This window comes from Ranitomeya variabilis, chromosome 1 (genome assembly GCF_051348905.1).
Source record: "Ranitomeya variabilis isolate aRanVar5 chromosome 1, aRanVar5.hap1, whole genome shotgun sequence".
Lineage (NCBI taxonomy): Eukaryota > Metazoa > Chordata > Amphibia > Anura > Dendrobatidae > Ranitomeya > Ranitomeya variabilis.
This window is the reverse complement of record NC_135232.1, coordinates 668966567-668978591: the sequence shown is the minus strand read 5'-3', so window position 1 is coordinate 668978591 and position 12025 is coordinate 668966567. Positions and strand designations below refer to the sequence as shown.

At 42.6% G+C, this 12025-nt stretch overlaps 1 protein-coding gene across 1 annotated transcript in view; it reads right to left on the bottom strand.

The window, feature by feature from the left end:
• The window catches only part of AQR (aquarius intron-binding spliceosomal factor), a 150257-nt gene that overhangs the window by 49469 nt on the left and 88763 nt on the right, over window positions 1-12025 (bottom strand). The gene's annotated exons all lie outside the window — the stretch shown is intronic.

Below are 12025 nucleotides of genomic sequence, written 5' to 3'. Positions count from 1 at the left end.
AAGATACCTGTAGCAAAATTTGGTGGCAGCAGGTACTGAGGTTTTTGGTTTTAGTTAGATCATCCATTTTTTGCATATGAGTGCTAGTCGTGATTTTCACGGGTAGTCCTGGAACCTAAGATAGTGAATGGCGCTATCCGCATGTCCATGATTCTTCACGGACTGAATGTTCCACACAAAATCATGGGTACATGTCCGATACTGATCCGAGTGTTGGACCAAACGGGCAATGCAAGTTTATGGGTAAGTAGACTGATAGAAGATGTAGAAACATTTTTTTCTTTTCTCATCCAAGAAAAACTGATGGTAAAAACGGACAATGATAAAAAAAAAAAATTACTGATGAAACTCGGACTAACTTTTTAGTATGAGCTGAAAGCTGAAGGAATTCATGCCCAAACTCAAAGGGATTCACCTCTACTGACCAGGGAAAAGGGGCACTAAAAGGGCTTAAAACCAAATAAGTCACAGAACTTTGGAGCTTCTGTTCTGTGTAGTGATTAAAGAAAACTGGAACTTTTTTGGTCTATGTATTAGTGGTATGTCTGGAAGAGAAAAAATAAAGCATGTGACGAAAAGAACACCCTGCCTACAGTCAAGCATGTTGGGGGCTCGGTGATGCTTTGGGGCCGTTTTGCTTCCTTTAGCCCTGGAAATCTGAAGTATGTGAAATGCAAGCTGGACTAGCTCAAGTTGCAGGAAAACCTAGGAGAAAACATCATAACCACATTTCATTAAAGATGGCATTTTAAATATTAGCCTTAATGAGGAGCGTGCAGGCATAAGATGCACTGAATTCATAAAGAAGCACACACCTCCGAGTACGGTCCGATTTTCATGTACCCAGATATGAAAAGATGCATTTTTTTTTTTCATGTATAAGAAAAAATGATAGAACTTGAGAAATCAGTGATGAAGCTCTGGTAATACATGGAAAAAACTGACATGTCAATGAACCCTAAGGCAGTTTTTAATTAAAGCCATCTTCACTTTCAATTTGTAGGCCTTTAGCCCCAAAAAGGCATGTTTGATAAGTATTAGGTTTAGGGTCACATCAAAGAAAGGTTAAGTCATGACATGGCTGGTGGGCTCTCATGACTTGGCCAACTTATATACCAAGTGACTTCATCTTACAAGTGTATTCTATAGCAGTAATACCGCCCAAAAGTCATATATTCTATGTTTGCAGACATCTTAGCGCTTGCAGAGGCTGCTGTGCCGTTATGTTTATTTCTGTGTGTGGCGCTCATATATGGATACTGAATAAATTCCAATGTTGTTTCTATGTTTTCATCATATGCATATTACCAACATGTCATTCGATACAAAGATTTCTATAAATCTGGGACTTTTCCTTTTTAGTGATGCAATTTCAATGTTGAGGAGTGTAATGAATCTTAAATCAGCCATAAAACTTCTTATATGATGGAAACCTAGGTACTTGGCAACATAACGCATCTTCCCTGCCCCTCGAATTACTGCGCATCAGCTTCATCTGGCTGTCACATCATATTCTCATACAAGAAAGATGCTTCTTTAAGTTCTAAAGCCCAGGAGGGCAACGATCGTGGCAAAGATGGAGCAGCCGTCTTCCTCCAGATAACTCTACATTAAAAAGATTATTTTTTTGAGAACACTTTATGAAAAAAAACTACCACTCATCCACCAATTCATGGTAAAGTGAGCACAAATTAGGCTAGACTATAGACCCGAGTGTAACCCGTATACCAATAATAAGAAGCCTAAACTCTAACCCCTACTTTATACTACTTTTTTCTCTTCTGAGAGTGGGATCATTAATCAGTAACGTAGCAAATTCCATAAGGATAACATGTTCCAAAATAAGTCAATTGATTATTCCTTATTTCCGAGTGCATTTGAGCTACTAAAAAAGCTACCGTGTATATCAGACACAAGGTACGGAATATCCTCAATGTGCCGCCTCCTGGTCTTGTCAGCCTGGTAAACCTCACCCCTCTCTTTTTGGTTGTGCCGTAAAATAAAATAGACATCTATTTTCTTGTGAAGCACGTGTTCTCTTTTATAGCTGCATGGATATTGGCAGAAACTGCTTAGCGCAGTGTACTGCACGGTCATCAGATCAATAAAGGAGCCAACCCGCACATGGAAAGAACATTACAGAACACATGCCATTAATGGATCAAAGTCCTGCTAAGTGGCGCAGGCATCCATGCTTGTGCGTCTGTGATGGGGAGAGATGGAGACAACAAACATTTCCTGATCTTAAAAAGAATCTGTCAGCAAGTTTTCTTTACCTAGTCTGAGATCAGCATAATGTAAAGACAGAGAGCCTGATTCCAGTGATGTGTCACTTACTGGGCTGCTTTGTGTGGTGTTGATAAAAAACCGTTTGATCAGCGGATTATCACTAAAGGCTAGTAAATCTACTACCATGTAATCCTCCATATTCATGAGCTCTGTATAACTCGGCCCCCAACCACTGATTGCCAGCTTTCTGCCTATGCACAGTGTACACATATCAGCCAATCAGTGGTGTGGGTGGTATTATACACAGCTCAGCATTCAAAGAACTGCAACAGCAGAGGAAACATGGATTGTATCAAAACGGCAGCAAGCAGTGCTGGTAGTGACAGATCGCTGGAATCAGAGTCTCTGTCCCTATATCCTGCTGATATTTCTTCTATAGGATAGGGCCACACGATAGAGATGGGATGAGAGAGACATGAGAACAGTGAGGCAAGTATAGGGTCTTTTTATTCTTTTAACCATCTGATTGTCGGATGTGTGGGCATGACATACGACATAACTGTAAGGGATGCACCAACTTCGGGGAAAATGGTTAGCCTCATCCGAAGAGAAAAGGTCCAATCATCCCAGAGTGTAAAGGATTTGCTATGTTTCTTCAAACTTGTTGTAATTTGTGCAGTCCATACCCCATTAGGCACCAACATCTTGCAGAGTGAAGTAATCCTTATAGCTAGCGACTTATCGGAGTATAAAGCAGAACTGCATGAGGAGGGCAGAGAGCAGCAGCCGAAGCTACACGTAATACAATAGATGGATCTACACTGTGTGCAGAATTATTAGGCAAGTTGGATTTTAGAGGATTATTTTTATTATTGATCAACAACTATGTTCTCAATCAAACCAAAAGACTCATAAATATCAAAATATTTTTGGAAGTTGGAGTGGGTTATTTTATACATTTGGCTATCTTAGGAGGATATCGGTTTGTGCAGGTAACTATTACTGTGCAGAATTATTAGGCAACTTAATAAAAACCAAATATATTCTCATCTCACTTGCATATTTTCACCAGGTAAACCAATATAACTGCACAAAATTTAGAAATAAACATTTCTGACATGCAAAAAACAAAATCCCCAAAAGTAGTGACCAATATAGCCACCTTTCTTTATGATGATACTCAACAGCCTTCCATCCATAGATTCTGTCAGTTGCTTGATCTGTTTACGATGAGCATTGCGTGCAGCAGCCACCACAGCCTCCCAGACACTGTTCCGAGAGGTGTACTGTGTCCCCTCCTTGTAGATCTCACATTTTATGAGGGACCACAGGTTCTCTATGGGGTTCAGATCAGGTGAACAAGGGGGCCATGTCATTATTTTTTCTTCTTTGAGACCTTTACTGGCCAGCCACGCTGTGGAGTAGTTGGAGGCATGTGATGGAGCATTGTCCTGCATAAAAATCATGTTTTTCTTGAATGATACCGACTTCTTCCTGTACCACTGCTTGAAGAAGTTGTCTTCCAGAAACTGGCAGTAGGTCTGGGAGTTGAGCTTCACTCCATCCTCAACCCGAAAAGGTCCCACAAGTTCATCTTTGATGATACCAGCCCATACCAGTACCCCACCTCCACCTATCTGGCGTCTGAGTCGGAGAGGAGCTCTCTGCCCTTTACTGATCCAGCCTCTGGCCCATCAAGAGTCACTCTCATTTCATCAGTCCATAAAACCTTTGAAAAGTCAGTCTTAAGATATTTCTTGGCCCAGTCTTGACATTTATCTTGTTTCTTCTTCAAAGGAGGTCGTTTTTCAGCCTTCCTTACCTCGGCCATGTCCCAGAGTATCGCACACCTTGTGCTTTTTGTTACTCCAGTAACGTTGCAGCTCTGAAATATGGCAAAATTGGTGGCAAATGGCATCTTGGCAGCTTTACGCTTGATTTTCCTCAATTCATGGGCAGTTATTTTGCGCCTTTTATGCCCAACACGCTTCTTGCGACCCTGTCGGCTATTTGCCATGAAACGCTTGATTGTTCGGTGATCACACTTCAAGTTTGGCAATTTCAAGACTGCTGTATCCCTCTGCAAGACATCTCACAATTTTGGACTTTTCAGAGCCCGTCAAATCTCTCTTCTGACCCATTTTGCCAAAGGAAAGGAAGTTGCCTAATAATAACTACACTTACATAGAAGTGTATCCAACTAAAATCACACCTATAAAAGTACACCCAAATAAAAGTAAATTTATATAAAAGTACACTTTGGCTATGTGCACACGCTAAAAAAAGGCTTACATTAAGCATCCCATCATTTTAATTTATTCCGCAATTTTTGTGCACATGCTGCGTTTTTTTCCCCGAAAAAAAATGCATCGCGGTAAAAAAAAAAAACACAGAATGTTTATTAATTTTGCATATTTTTCACATTTTTGCCACTATATTATTGCATTGGGAAGCTCTGGAAAAAAACCTTGAAAAATCCACACAAAAAAAAAAACGTGAAAAAAAAAACCTGCGAAAAAACTGCGAGCGGATTTCCTGCAGAAAAACTTCGGTTTTGTTCAGAAAAATTCTGCAGACATTCCTGAACGTGTGCACATAGCCTTATACATCCAATTAAAAGTACACTTATATAAAAGTACACCCAAATAAAAGTACACTTATACAAAAGTGCATCCAACTAAAAGGACACTTATATAAAAGTACACCCAAATAAAAGTACACTTACAAAAAAGTGCATCCAACTAAAAAGGACACTTATATAAAAGTACACCCAAATAAAAGTACACTTACCGTATATAATAGAGTATAAGCCGACCCGAGTATAACCCGACCCCCATAATTTTGCCACAAAAAACTGGGAAAACTTAATGACTCGAGTATAAGCCTAGGGTGAAAAATGCAGCAGCTACCGGTAAATTTCAAAAGTAAAAATAGATACCAATAAAAGTAAAATTAATTGAGACATCAGTAGTTTAAGTGTTTTTGAATATCCATATTGAATCAGGAGCCCCATATAATGATCCATAAAGTTTGATGGGCCCCATTAGATGCTCCGTATTAAAATATGCCCCATATAATCCTGCATAAAGGGTAATAAGGGCCCCATAAGATGCTCCATAGAGATATTTGCCCTATATAGTGCTGCACAAGCGTTATGGCCTCATACAGATGCTCCGCACAGCCACTTGCCCCTTATAGTGCTGCACAAGTGTTATGGCCCCATACAGATGCTCCGCACAGCTACTTGCCCCTTATAGTGCTGCACAAGTGTTATGGCCCCATAAGATGCTCCGCACAGCCACTTGCTCCTTATAGTGTTGCACAAGCGTTATGGCCTCATACAGATGCTCCGCACAGCCACTTGCCCCTTATAGTGCTGCACAAGTGTTATGGCCCCATACAGATGCTCCGCACAGCCACTTGCCCCATATAGTGCTGCACAACTGTTATGGCCCCATACAGATACTCCACACAGCTACTTGCCCCATATAGTGCTGCACAACTGTTATGGCCCCATACAGATACTCCACACAGCTACTTGCCCCATATAGTGCTGCACAACTGTTATGGCCCCATACAGATACTCCACACAGCTACTTGCCCCATATAGTGCTGCACAACTGTTATGGCCCCATACAGATACTCCACACAGCTACTTGCCCCTTATAGTGCTGCACAAGTGTTATGGCCCCATAAGATGCTCCGCGCAGCCACTTGCCCCTTATAGTGCTGCACAAGTGTTATGGCCCCATACAGATGCTCCGTACAGCCACTTGCCCCATATAGTGCTGCACAAGTGTTATGGCCCCATACAGATGCTCCGCACAGCCACTTGCCCCATATAGTGCTGCACAAGTGTTATGGCCCCATACAGATGTTCCGCACAGCCATTTGCCCCATATAGTGCTGCACAAGTGTTATGGCCCCATACAGATGCTCCGCACAGCCACTTGCCCCATATAGTGCTGCACAAGTGTTATGGCCCCATACAGATGCTCTACACAGCCACTTGCCCCATATAGTGCTGCACAAGTGTTATGGCCCCATACAGATGCTCTGCACAGCTACTTGCCCCTTATAGTGCTGCACAAGCGTTATGGCCACATACAGATGCTCCGCACAGCCACTTGCCCCATATAGTGCTGCACAAGTGTTACGGCCCCATAAGATGCTCCGCACAGCCACTTGCCCCATTTGCTTTTGCTGCCATAAAAAAAAAAAAAAAATCACACTCACCTCTCCGTCGCTCAGGACCCCGGCGCTTTTACTGCTCCTCGTGCGGCTCCGTCTTCGGCACTGACGTTCAGCAGAGGGCGCGCACTGACTAAGTCACCGCGCCCTCTGACCTGAGCGTCACTGCCAGAGGACGATAAAGACAGAGCCGCACTGGAAAGAGGAGGGGTAAATATCGCGCAGCTCTGCGCTCCCCCTCCCCGTATACTTACCTGCTCCTGGCGCTGTGTCCCTGCTTCTTCCCCGGCGCTGCATCTTCTTCCTGTATTGAGCGGTCACCGTTACCGCTCATACATTAATGAATATGCGGCTCCACCTCTATGGGAGGTGGAGCCGCATATTCATCTCTGTAATGAGCGGGACCATGTGACCGCTCAGTACAGGAAGAAGCTGCAGCGCTGGAAGAAGCAGGGACGTCCAGGGACCACGCCGGGAGCAGGTAAGTATAATTACACAGCCCCCGCCCCCCCTCACCTGCCGACCCCTGGGTATGACTCGAGTATAAGCCGAGAGGGGGACTTTCAGCCCAAAAAATAGGCTGAAAATCTCGGCTTATACTCGAGTATATACGGTATATAAAAGTGCATCCAAATAAAAGGAAACTTATATAAAATTACACCCAAATAAAAGGACACTTATATAAAAGTACACCCAAATAAAAGTAAACTTATATAAAAGTACACCCAAATAAAAGGACACTTATATAAAAGTACACCCAAATAAAAGGAAACTTATATAAAAGTACACCCAAATAAAAGGACACTTATATAAAAGTACACCCAAATAAAAGGAAACTTATATAAAAGTACACCCAAATAAAAGGACACTTATATAAAAGTACACCCAAATAAGAGTACACTTATATAAAAGTACACTTATATAAAAATACACCCAAATAAAAGTACACATATATAAAAGTACACCCAAATAAAAGCACACCTATATAAAAGTACACCCAAATAAAGGTACACCCAAATAAAACTACTTATATAAAAGTACATCCAAATAAAAGTACACTTATATAAAAGTACACCCAAATACAACTACACTTATATAAAAGTACACCCAAATAAAAGTACACCCAATGAAAAGTTCACCCTTGGAAAAGTTCACCCATGGAGAAGTACATCCAATTAAAAGTACATAATATATACAGTATATATATATACAATAATCTTCTCCTTCAAATTTTGCTTTCGTCAAAGAATGCTCCCTTTGCAGCAATTACAGCATTGCAGACCTTTGGCATTCTAGCAGTTAATTTGCTGAGGTAATCTGGAGAAATTTCACCCCATGCTTCCAGAAGCCCCTCCCACACGTTGGTTTGGCTTGATGGACACTTTTGCGTACCATACGGTCAAGCTGCTCCCACAACAGCTCAATGGGGTTGAGATCTGGTGACTGCGCTGGCCACTCCATTACAGATAGAATACCAGCTGCCTGCTTCTTCCCTAAATAGTTCTTGCATAATTTTGAGGTGTGCTTTGGGTCATTGTCCTGTTGTAGGATGAAATTGGCTCCAATCAAGCGCTGTTCACCTGGTATGGCATGGCATTACAAAATGGAGTGATAGCCTTCCTTATACAAAATCCCTTTTACCTTGTACAAATCTCCCACTTTACCAGCACCAAAGCAACCCCAGACCATCACATTACCTCCACCATGCTTGACAGATGGCATCAGGCACTCTTCCGGCATCTTTTCAGTTGTTCTGCGTCTCAAAAATGTTCTTCTGTGTGATCCAAACACCTCACACTTGGATTCGTCTATCCATAACACTGTTTTCCAATCTTCCTCTGTCCAATGTCTGTGTTCTTTTGCCCATATTAATCGTTTCCTTTTATTAGCCAGTCTCAGATATGGCTTTTTCTTTGCCACTCTGCCCTGAAGGCCAGCATCCCGGAGTCACCTCTTCACTGTAGACGTTGACACTGGCGTTTTGCGCGTACTATTTAACCCCTTTCTGCCAGCTGACGGAATAGTACGTCAGCTGGCAGATCCCCTGCTTTGAGGTGGGCTCCGGCGGTGAGCCCACCTCAAAGCCGCGACATGTCAGCTGTTTTGTACAGCTGACATGTGCACGCAATGAGCGCGAGCGGAATGGCGATCCGCCCGCGCCCATTAACTAGTTAAATGCTGCCAAGCGCTGACAGCGGCATTTAACTAGCGCTCCCGGCCGCGCGGCCAGAGATGCTCGCACCGCTGACCCCCGTCACATGATCGGGGGTCATCGGTGCATTGTCATAACAATCAGAGGTCTCCTTGAGACCTCTATGGTTGTTGATGGCCGATTGCTTTGAGCGCCACCCTGTGGTTGGCGTTCAAAGTACACCTGCATTTCTGCTACATAGAGGTGATCTGTACTTCACCTCTATGTAGCAGAGGCGATCGAGTTGTGCATGCTTCTAGCCTCCTATGGAGGCTATTGAAGCATGCCAAAAATTTTTTAAAAAAAAGTGTTTAAAAAAATAAAAAAATATATAAAAGTTCAAATCACCCCCCTTTCGCCCCAATCAAAATAAAACAATTAAAAAAAAAAAATCAAACATACACATATTTGGTATCGCCGTGTTCAGAATCGCCTGATCTATCAATAAAAACAAAGGATTAACCTGACCGCTAAATGGCGTAGCGAGAAAAAAAATCAAAACGCCAAAATTACGTTTTTTTGGTCGCCGCGACATTGCATTAAAATGCAATAACGGGCGATCAAAAGAACGTATCTACACCAAAATGGTATCATTAAAAACGCCAGCTTGGCACGCAAAAAAATAAGCCCTCACCTGACCCCAGATCACGAAAATTGGAGATGCTACGGGTATCGGAAAATCGCGCAATTTTTTTTCACCACTTAGCTAAAAAATAACCTAGACATGTTAGGTGTCTATGAACTCGTAATTACCTGGAGAATCATAATATCAGGTTAGTTTTAGCATTTGGTGAACCTAGCAAAAAAGCCAAACAAAAAACAAGTGTGAGATTGCACTTTTTTTGCAATTTCATCACACTTGAAATTTTTTTCCCGTTTTCTGTTACACGGCATGGTAAAACCAATGGTATCGTTCAAAAGTACATCTCGTCCCGCAAAAAATAAGCCCTCACATGGCCATATTGACGGAAAAATAAAAAAAGTTATGGCTCTGGGAAGGAGGGGAGCGAAAAACGAAAAAACGTAAAAAGCTCCGGGGGTGAAGGGGTTAATGAAGCTGTAGAAAGATTAATCCGAGAACATAGAGAATCAAAGAAGATTTATTCAGAAAAAACAACCAGTCATACAGGATGCCAACGTTTCGGCCACAGGCCTTTGTCAAGGCAATTATCTGTATGATGGTAGCAGAAAGGCTGGTAAATAGGAATACAGGATACGGGCGCTGCCGTTAGAGGGGCTGTGTGTGTGTGGGGTTAATGAAGCTGCCAGTTGAGGACCTGTGAGGCATCGATTTCTCAAACTACAGACTCTATTGTACTTGTCTTGTTGCTCAGTTGTGCAGCGGGGCCTCCCACTTCACTTTCTACTCTGGTTAGAGCCTTTTTGTGCTCTCCTCTGAAGGGAGTAGTACACACCGATTTAGGAAATCTTCAGTTTCTTGGCAATTTCTCGCATGGAATAGCCTTCATTTCTAAGAACAAGAATAGACTGTCGAGTTTCACATGAAAGTTCTTTTCTTCTGGCCATTTTGTTTTGAGGTTTAATGGAACCAACAAATGTAATGCTCCAGATTCTCAACTAGCTCAAAGGAAGGTCAGGTTTATAGGTTCTCTAATCAGCCAAACTGTTTTCAGCTGTGCTAACATACTTGCAGAAGGGTTTCAAGGGTACTCTAACCATTCATTAGCCTTCTTACACAGTTTGCAAACACAAGGTACCATAAGAACACTGGAGTGACGGTTGTTGTAAATGGACCTCTATACACCTATGAAGATATTGCATTACAAACCAGACGTTTGCAGCTAGAATTGCCATTTACCACATTAACAATGTATAGAGTGTTTTTCTGAATCATTTAATGTTAGCTTCATTGGATAAAACAGCTTTTCTTTCAAGAATAAGGAAATTTCTAAGTGACCCTAAACTTTTGAACTGTAGTGTATCTATATATAATCCAGATAAAAGTACACCCATATAAAAGTACATCCAACTAAAAAATACACTTATAAGTCTCCCATAGAAAAGTGCACCCCCCCAAAAAAAAAATAGTACACAAACACTGCCTAGGAAAGGTGAGGTCTTTCTTGGTGTGACCAGCACCTCCTAAGTGTGAACATGTGCAAGCTGTGAGACTGCATTATATACAGAAAGGAAAACACAGCAGCACTAGGAATAAGTTTAGGCCATGTGAAAACACTGAAAAACATTCAATATAGATTTTACTACTCGAAAGATGTACCGTATATACTAGAGTATAGGCAGTCCAGAGTATAAGCCGAGGCACCTAATTTTGCCATGGAAAACTGGGTAAGCTTATTGACTCGAGTATAAGCCGGGTATGCAATGCCCCCCTTATTCCTGTCCTGCTATGCATGGCTCCCCCCGTCCTGTCCTGCTATGTGTGGCTCCCTCAGTCCTGTCCTGCTATGTGTGGCTCCCTATGTTGTATGTATGGCTCCCCCCCCATCCTACTCACCCTCCTAGCGCCGTCGCTGTTGTCCCGGCACCGGCAGCTCTTCCTGTGCTCAGCGGTCATGTGGTACCGCTCATTAAGATAATGAATATACGCTCCACGCCTATGGGAGTGGAGACGCGTGCATATTCATTACCATATTCATGACCGCTCAGCACAAGGGAAGAGCTGCAGGCGCCAGGACAGAGATGCAGCGACGGCGTGAGGAGGGTGAGTATGAGGTCTTCTTGAAGCTGGCGGCTGCAGCTGTCACTGTGCCACAGCTGCCGGCTCCTGCCGCTGCTCCGCCGCTCCCCCTACCCCGTGTATAAGCCGAGAGGGGCGTTTTCTGCACTAAAAAATGTGCTGAAAATCTCAGCTTATACATGAGTATATACGGTACTTTCAAAAATGAATGAAAATGAAGGTTTTTAGTTCATAAATTGGCTAATTCATGTATGCCCATCAACCACGGCAAGGTTGCCTCCCTCTGATGGGTCCACTCTTGGGCTATCAACTTACAGTTAAATAAACACTCAGGTCTCTCTTGGATATAGCCTACAATTTATGGGCAGGTGGAACGGATTATGGCCACCTGCAGGTCAATAAGAGGAGTGCAGAATCAGGCTGGAGGCAGCCAACATCCAATAGTTAAATATACAGAAAAAACAACTGACCAGCACCAAGTGCGAACATGTGCAAGCTGCGAGATCCAGCCTAATTCTGCACTCCTCCCATTGACCTGCAGGGGGCCGTAATCAGTTCTACCTGCCCATAAATTGTAGGTTAAACCCAGGAGAGACATGAGTGTTCATTTAACTGTGGGTTGTTAGCCCAAGAGTGTCATATACAGTAGAACAGGGACCCATCAGATGGTGGTCACCTTGCCATGGTTGATGGGCATAAATGAATTGACAAATTTATGTGCTAAGAACCTTTATTTTCATTCATTTTTGTAAGTA